We start from the raw sequence: 9418 nt of genomic DNA, 5'->3' as shown, positions 1-9418 counted from the left end.
ACATTGTCTTCATAGACCAGTGGTTCTCAACCTTCCTAAGGTCACGACCCTTTAATACAGTTCCTCATGTGTGGTGACCCCCAATAATAAAATGATTTTTGTTGCTACTTCATAACTGTCATTTTGCTACTGTTAAGAATGGTAATGTAAATATCTGGTATGCAGGATATTTTTTCATTGTTACAAATTGAACATAATTAAAGCATAGTGATTAATCACAAAAACATATCTAATTATAGATTGTGAAATATATATTTCTAATTCCAAATAAATGAAATTTTATCTTGAAGCATGGGGTAGTATGGGTAACAGTCTTCATGCTGGGTATTTGCATGTGGGCGGGTCTGCATGTGAGCGGACCCACCAGGATACGCATAGAGGAGCAGTGTCTCGGTTCCTAAAACCATCCGACATATGTGTTCTCCGATGTTCTTAGGCGACCCCTCTGAAAGGATCATTCGATCCCCAAAGGGGCTGCAACCCACAGGTTGAGAACTGCTATAAATGTAGACTGTGTTATGCCAAGAACAAGGAAATATTTTTATATCATCTATGCTGTCAGCAAAATATTCAGCACCCAATTTGTCCAGTTATCTTTTAGGCATTGTAGATACCATAGTGAACAAAAATTCTGACCTCTTGCAATTTATGTTGTATTAGAGAGAGACAAACCACCAACAGGAATGTGAGTAAAGAGAGAGCGAGTTAGTAGTAAGTACTGTATTACTCATAGGCCTTGGTTTGCTTTGCCAACTTGACTTACATATCATCTTGTTGTCATTGTTGTTAGGTGCCCACAAGCAACCCTATATATAACAGAACAAAATATTATCTGGTCCTGTGCCAATCATCCTGTACTAATAGTGCCGCCTTTAACTTTTATGTCCTGCTTCCATGTATGATGTGATCACTTTAAGAAAAATTATCAAATTCAGCAAGGATCAAAGGGAATTATGGGACAGGTATGACTTGGAGATTTCTACTTTCTGAGAGCCTGTCAGAAAAGGTCCCAGCTTTAAGAAAGTCCTCTAAAGAAGGATGTGAACCATGTATAGTTGAAAGTAAAACTTTTTAGGCAAGTGCAAGACCCTGAATTAAAGCTATGTTTAGATGCGTAAGGATGCTGCGGGTGACTGTAAAAGAAAGGAAGAACAGGAAAAGAGGAGCTGGGAGAGGCTCTTGTGAGTGGTCTTTGTGATCCACAGCAAGCACCAGGAAAAGGACTTGGGCTTCACTGTGAATGAGTTGCAATTCAGTACGTTTCTGAGCAGAAGTGTGACAAAATCGAATCTTTTTTTTTTTTCTTACAACAACAGAAATCTATTCCCTCACCGTTCTGGGGACAGAAAGTCAGAATTCAGGTGTCATCAGTGTTGAGAATTTGGAGAGAAAACTTGTTTCATGTGTCTTTTCTAGGTCTGTTGTTGTCTAGTAATCCTAGTGTCCTTGGTTGGTAGCAGCACAGATACAAACTCTGCCTTTCATCTTTTAATGGCTGCCTTCCTTCTCTCTCTCTGTCTATATCCTAGTACTTGCTATAAGGGCACCCATTTATTGGATTCAGACCCATCCTTTTTATCATCTGTGTTCCACTAATATTAAAAGACATGGAAGATACTTCTTAGCCATGAGAGTCACATTCACCTTCTAAGAACCAAATGTAACTGCTACATTGCTAAGCATGTAATGTTAATGAATCATATCTAAAAATACTCAAGTAAGGCAGCATTCACAGGTAGGAGAGTGAAGTGTTAACACTGCAACATATCTTTTAAAAATAACATTTTATACTGGTTTTGTTGAAGATCTACCCAGCCATTTAGGTTCCCATTTAGTAACTTTTGATATAACACATTTTTTTGAGAGGCCTTCCCTGTGCTATATAAGATTGAAATTAGAAAGCAAAGAGGTGAAGGAAGGCTGAAAACGCACTGCCATCGAGTCAATGCTGACTCATGGCTACCCTATATGACACGGTGGGACAGCCCTGCGACTGCAACTCTTTACAGGAGGAGGGAGTCGCATCTCTCTCCTGAGGAGTTGCTGGCTGATTTGAACGGAAGACCTTACAGGTAGCAGCTCAATAGGTAACCACTACACCAGGAGGACTCGGTATGCTAACAAGTAAGAGATGATGGCGGTTGGAGCACACTGGTCACATTAATAGAGCTCAATTATCCACCTATTTTGAGAGTGTAGTTTATAAGAATGACTTAAAGATGTTGGATCTGACCCAGTGTAAGAATAGTACCCATTGAAGAGTTAAAGAAACTCCATTTGGCATTAAGAATTAAAGAAATGCCAAAGAAGATGAGAGGAACAGACTTTGTGAAATAGGAAGAGGGAAATCAGGTGTTTGCTTTTCATTAGATCTTTCTTTGTTATAAGTCTCTATGTTCTAGATCAAGGTATAGAGGTGTAGAGTAGGCAGCTGGATCTGAGAGTTTAGGGGTTAGGAGAAAAGGCTAAGCTAAAGGTATCATTTTGAGAATCTTTAAAGTAAGAAGTTCTTAAGTAGAGGTGTAACATCTGAACCTCAGTATGTCCACGTGAAGTTGGGGTGAGAAGGAAGCACCAAGAAGGCAGCCTGTCAAAGAGGGTTTCCAGAGCCCTTGGGTGGAATCACTGAACACATGTGAAATAGAATGTGGGTACAGAGACACCCATAGGTCATGGGTGTGACCTCGGAAACTATTTTAGAATCATAGAGACTCAGACTTAAGCTCCAACTCTGCCTGTGTGAGCCCTGGCACATCATCAGCTTCTCTGAGTCTCATCGTGCAATCTAGCATGTTCAGTTGCTAGCCAAAGGATTGGTGGCTTAAGTCCACCCAGGAAGACCGTTGGGAGAAAGGCCTGGAAATGGACTTCTACAAACCAGTCATTGAAAACCCCGTGGAGTACAGTTCTCTAACAGGTATGGGGCTTTGACTTGACATGAAATTGACTTCAGAGCAACTGTGTATGAGGTAGAAAGAGAACCGTGGAACGTGTGTCTCCAAGGTCAAGGACGTGCATCTTTTGATACTGAGGGAGGGATACGCTGTGTCAAATCCAGACACAGCTGTTTGGGCAACTCTCCTTACATTAGCCAGTGGTGCCATGGATAGAAATTGTTTTGGAGTTGTTAAACAAACACTGAATGTATTGTAAATACCGTAGGTAAAATTTCCCTTGACTATCATTTGCATATTCCATTCTCATTTCTTTATAACGACCTAAAATAAGTAAAACGTGGCTGATCCTTGGGCAGCTTCTTCCGGGTGGGCACACTTGTAGGGTGAAGTTTGTTTCCCTTCTGACGAGTTCCAGAAAGAAACTCGTATATTCTCTGTCAACTATGCTTGCGTGTGTGTTTTGACGACTTGAAGTCAGATACATTTTTCTTTATGTTCCTGCGAACTCTTTTTGTCTGTTTCTTCCTGCCAGGGCCTCTGCCAGTAGGAAGAGCAGTCAATAATTGGCACCTTCATCCAAATGGCTTTCGCGCACTTGGAACTAGTCATCAGCTCACCTCTGTGCCTCCTGCTCTTCTTCAGGTCGAACCACCTGCTGCCTTTCATCTTCACTTAAAGGCTTGACTTTTCCATCTTCCTGTCTCTGCGGACAGCATCTTAAATAAGTGTCATTTCTTGTGGTCCTGTTGTCCCCCAATCTCGTGGACATAAGTATTTTTATGTTGACGATTCACGAGCATATTTTTACTTGTAAGAGGCAAAAGAATGAATTTCTCAGAGACCTGACCTCGGTGGGACCCACATCCTACTGAGAAAGAAAGAGTTTGCACGAGCACTGCATGTGTGTAGTGAGAGAGAATCAGATAGAGAGAGGCTCACAAAGGGAACCACTTCACTCCAATCGCTGCAGGCCACAAGGTCCGTGGGCTGATTCCTTTTCTCAATATATCTGTGTGCTTTCGCAAGGTTGGACAGGTTCGTCTTACCTCTCCAAAAGATAGCAACGGGAGCTCTGTCCAAGACATTTTGCTTCATAGCTGTCTCTGGACTTTCCCCACCCTTCAAGTTATAAAATATTACACGTCCATCCTTCAACCTTTGGGCTCTTGGAACTAGTGGCTGGTGGACAGAAAAGCCACCTTAGAAAGGAAGTGCTTGAGACCCTGGACTTCAGATGGCAGGTACTTTGGAAATCAAATGGCCATTCGCAGAGATATGATGCATCATGTCTGAACAAGGGTCTAACTCACCAAGGATTTTGCTGATGGCAGAGGGTTTCAGAGTTGATTTGGATTTTCCTGTGATAGGCTAGACTACTGAGAAGTCGATCAACCTATTAAATGTCCATTATATGATTCATCAGGATAGAGGGTTAATAAACACTCTGATGTTAGCGTTTTCACATGTTAAAATTGAGTAACCTATCCCTGTGACTTCCAAATGGACTTTCATATTTGCTAAGGCAACAGAGTCACCGTGCAATGTGATGCATGATCTTCATGTAAAGGAAATAAAGGCACATGATATGCAATTGTTTAGCTGCGCACCGATGCCCTACTTACGTTTGCCTGCCTTCACTAATATGCTGATCTGATTCAGTAATCCAAAGCTTTGATTTTTCTCAAAGGCTAGCGCTGAACACAAAAGCAACCCTGCGTTGTAATGTCTATCGATCCCAAGTTTTTAAAATGAGGACTTTGGCATTGTGGGGTATCCTCGCTTCTCCTGACAAACACAGTTTTCTTTTAGTCTTAGCTACTGAGGCTGGGAGACGGGCAGGTGGAAGGTTCTCTTGAGCTACCTCTCTTCCAAGTGTTTCACAGTAACTACATAAAATATGTTAAAATGAGAGTCCTCCCTGCGATAAGCCCACAAAGCCAGAGGGAGGAAGTCTAGCTAGTCTATTCTTATCGCACTCCTGCTGACTGCAGAGGTCTCTGAGCAGAAGGGAAGCAGAAAGGAAATTTATCACCAGATACGCCTTCCAAAAGACTAGACGCGTGGAGGTGCCCTTCTCTAGCTGGCAGTGTGTTTTCTGTAGGGCAGGACAAGGGTCCCAGGTCTTAGAATCACCAAATCCCTCTCCGACTGAGCTGGGAGCTAAAACACAGCAAAGCATGCAGTGGTGCACACATTTGCCCTAAAATTTTGGAAAGTGTTCACTGACCTTTCAGGAGCCTTCGTGCTATTTAAGAAAGGACCGACCTACAAGCAGTTACTGTACTGGAGAGCCTAGCTTCTGCTGGGAATTCTGCGGTGGGCTGGTGCCTGCTGGTGCTTTGCTTGCTTCCTTTTTCCAAGCAGTCGAGTTCTCCAGCACAATCCCCAACTGCTTCAGTCTACAGGGAGAGCCTGGGCGACTTGCTTCTCTGCCTGAGCCGGCTCCATTCTGCTGTTTGCTTGCAAACATTCAGTTACCAGAAAATGTGGAGTCAGCTCCACTCCTGCTCCACTTAATTTTCTTCACCCCATGCAGTGGAGTTTTCTCTTCTGCTGCCCCAGCTGTTCTTGCTTTTCCCAGAATGACAGAATCGGCCCCAGCTGCTCTCTGTGCTTCCTACAAAGTTCCTTAGTTGCCTACTTGACCTCAGCTGCCCTGCTTAGATTTTTCATTTCCTGAGGCTTCTAAATTGACACTAAAACCGTAGTCGTAGCAGCTGCTGCAGCTGACAACAGCATTAGCAAACGCACAACATGGGGTTGACTCAGGAGTTAGACCTGGGTTCAAATGTTGCCTCTGTTACTGTTCTCTTAGGTAAATTACGTAGCCATTCTGTGCCATGGCTTCATTAATTAAAGAAGAGGAAAGCCTAGCTGTTGTAAAGATTAAATAAAATGTTCTTAGGACACCCCCCCAAAATAGGGCTAATATTGTTCAGTACTTCTGTTCCACTTCTTAGCTCGTTGTGTAGTGCCTGGGGGCCTTAAAATTTTGTAAGGGGCCATCCTAGGGGCAATGGACCTCTACCTACTTGGAGAAGCTAAGGACGAAGGAGAGTCATGAAGAGGAGGCAGCATGTGTGGCTGGAGAATGTGTGGGTAAATGCTTCCTTGGCCATGAAGTCAGAATGGGATAGTACCTGAATGCCACTGCTGAACATGTTGATCAAATCGTCCATGGAAGAATCCTGATCCAAAGAGAGAAAATCACTTCAGAATTCCAAATTCTCAATTCTAGGACTTTCTGGTGCCACAAAATGTGCACGGACCACTGGACTGTTGTTCTGAGATAATCGTTAAACCTGAAATCAAAAATATGTTCTGTAGTTATCTTAAAACCTAGCAATGATTTAGTTTTTGTTAAAAAAAAAAAGTCTGCCTAAGCATTATTCTCTTTTCAGAACTACTTCTATTGGATCAAATTAACAATAGCAACTGAAAAGATTAGATAAGAGCCCTAGGGTCAGTAAGCTTATGTTAGTAGAGGAGTAACAGTTGGGAAAAGGGTCAGAATGGTGGCAAAACTTAAAGAATGTAATCGATGCCACTGGACTGTACATATAGAGAATTTTGAATTAGAGTATATCCTGCCATGTAAATTCTCAACACTAACAACAGAAAAATAAAATTATTTAATTAACACCGCCCCCCTAATATTTTGTACTGTTGTTAGATGCTGTGGAGTTGGCCCCTGATTCATGGGGATCCTGTAAGCACAGGAAACCACATTGCCCAGTCTTATGCTGTCCCTGTGATTGGTTTCAGCTGGGATCCTTGTTCATCTTAGTCTAGAAGCTCCACTGACACCTCTTCAATACCGTAGCCCCACACACATCTCCCCTGACAGACTTAGAGCTGCACTTCAGCTGCTTCGGCGAGTATGAGACCTGCGTCTCCCTGAAAGAAGAGAGTTGTATCACGGAACCCGTTACCTTGCCCTCTTCCTATTGTCCATTTTCACCTCTGATTCCCTTTCAGGAAACACACCTGGCTCAAGGTAAAGTTTAGTGCTGAGTATGCAAATGTAGAGGATAAATAGCAACTCTACTGCCTGGGGCTGATAGACTCTGAGCATGTGAGACACTGTGCAAAACATTGCACCCGAGTCCAGCACTTTAGTGGAATTTAGATACGGCCTAGGAGAGTTACACAGTGCGGGGACAACTGCTGAATGGATGAGAAAGACTGTGTTACAGGAATTCACTCTGGAATAATCAAGACTGTTTTTATGGAAATGATGCAATTTAAACAGCATCTTAAAGATGCGTCGACTTTGAATAGGCAGAGTAAAGAATGGGAACAGCCAGCCAGAGAGGTGGGAATATATAGGGACAGAACATAGATTCTGCTGGCTTATGTTAGGGCTTCAAATCTGTTCATCCCAGTCCAAGAATTTCATCCCGGCTGAGAATTTCAGGATGCTAACTCAGATATCTGGGTGGAAAGGCAAATTCGCAGCACAGGGGCAGAGCTGGGAGAACCAGCTCAGACCTGCATTTATATGGTGCAGAGGACAAGCCTCTTTGCCAGATTTAGCAAATGAAAATTTAGGGCACTCAGTTCAATGTGAATTTCAAATAAATGTGTTATCTTTCTTTCATGTGTGCCTTTTGCTTTCTTTCCTTTTTGTTTTTAATGATGTAAACATGTACAAAATGCCAGGGTAGTGGGAGAATACTGACTACCCATGTGGGAGTCCCGGGTTCTGTCTAAGGCCAATTCCTCTCATGCACAGCACCTCCCATTCATCAATGAAGGCTTGTATGCTGCTATGGTGATTGAATAGGTTTCTGAAGAGCTACAGAATAAGATGAATTAGGCAGAACGACGTTCTAGTGATCTACTTCCCCAAATCAACGAATAAAAACCCTATGGGTCCCAATGCAAGCAATCAAGCATAGGATGGCCCAGTACTAGATGGCACGTTAATCTGTTTTCTTTGGGTCAACATGAATTGGAGGCTCACTACGCAGAAACTAATAACAACAAAATGTCTCAAATACTCCAAGGACCATACTTAGGTTTGAGTCCATCGTTTCAGCCACCGTGTCTATCTATCAAGGGTCTTCCTCTTTTGAGCTACCGATTCCACCACACATGGTATCCTTTCCCAGGGGCTGGTTTCTCCTGATCACCTGTCCGAAGTCCATGCGACCTAGTCTTACCTTTCTTGCTTCCAAGGAGCGATCGGACTATACTTCTTTTGAGGTAGATTTGCATGTGCTTTTGGCAGTCCATGCTACTTTCACTGTTCTTCATCAGCACTAGTATTCAAACGCATCCATTCTTCTTTGATTTTCCTTATTCGGTATCCAACTTTCACATGCATATGAGGGGATTGAAAATACCATGGCTTGGGTCTGGTGCATCTTCACTGCCATTTAAATTAGATTTCTCTATTGAATGTTTTTTCCCTCTAGTGGTTGAAGACATTATCCACCCCCGCCACCCCACTCACCCCTGCCAAAGCGAAAGGAATTTTTGAACTCTTTCTTAGGCCTCTTGGGTAAATTTAATTTCTTTTTCTTTCTATGGATAATATCTAATTGTCTGAAATTCTGTCTGTTGAAGACAAATAGTACTTAGTGATGATTTTGATTATTTCCTTGAGTGGTATTAGGAGATATTTTCCCTGAAGGAGAAAACTTCACTCTTTTAATATTGAAGCTGGAAGATGCTGAGGATGTATAAAGTATTCTAGTTTCCCTTTGATTAAGAAGCTAAAATCAAATATTTCCTGAATCCTAATAATAATAAAGACTAGCTAATTGTCTGCTTGTGCCCTTGGTGCAAGGGCAGTAGACCTAAGTACCAAGTACTCGGCTACAATGGGGCCAATGATATGATGTCGAATCTCACAAGCTGTGCTGCACTAAGGAGACTAACTGGTGGCACTCTGGTCAAGCACTCACTGGCTCGTCAGAAGGTTGACAGTTGGACCCACCAGACACTCTGAAGAAGAAAGTTGTGGCAATCTGTTTCTCTGAAAATATAGCCCAGGAAACGCTATGTGGTGATTCTACTATGGGCTGCTGTAATCAGAATAGATTTGGTTTTGCTTAGCACCTCTTATTTTAATTGGTAAGTTATCTTTCCTCCTTGGTAATGGGCATTTAGCATAGTGGAAAGCAAGTAGCTTTTAGAATCATTTCATTTTCTCATACCTAAGCACTTAATATATGGCCCTGAAGAGATGTTGTTCATTTGTTTCTTCTTTAATTTCCCCAAAGTAATGTTATCCTATGAAATGCATTAATATACAAAGAACAAATGATGGAAAAATATCTCCCTTACATTCTTAGGCTTAGTCCAAATTAGGAAACCTAGTTGGTGAAAAATAAAAAAAAAATCAAAATAAAGCAAACCAAAACAGATGTACAACATCCAGGTTCATCTGGAAGACAGCATGCAGAAGGACTACCAGCTGAAACATTCATAATTCGAGACCTAGATAAAAAACGGTGCCCAAGGCTGTCAAGATGCTGATGCAGGTCCAATGCGGCAGGGGCTTCCCCGAGCTG

Source organism: Echinops telfairi, unplaced genomic scaffold, assembly GCF_000313985.2.
Source record: "Echinops telfairi isolate 266 unplaced genomic scaffold, ASM31398v2 ScPeMD7_1;HRSCAF=3_0, whole genome shotgun sequence".
Lineage (NCBI taxonomy): Eukaryota > Metazoa > Chordata > Mammalia > Afrosoricida > Tenrecidae > Echinops > Echinops telfairi.
Note: the sequence above shows the minus strand (reverse complement) of the source record.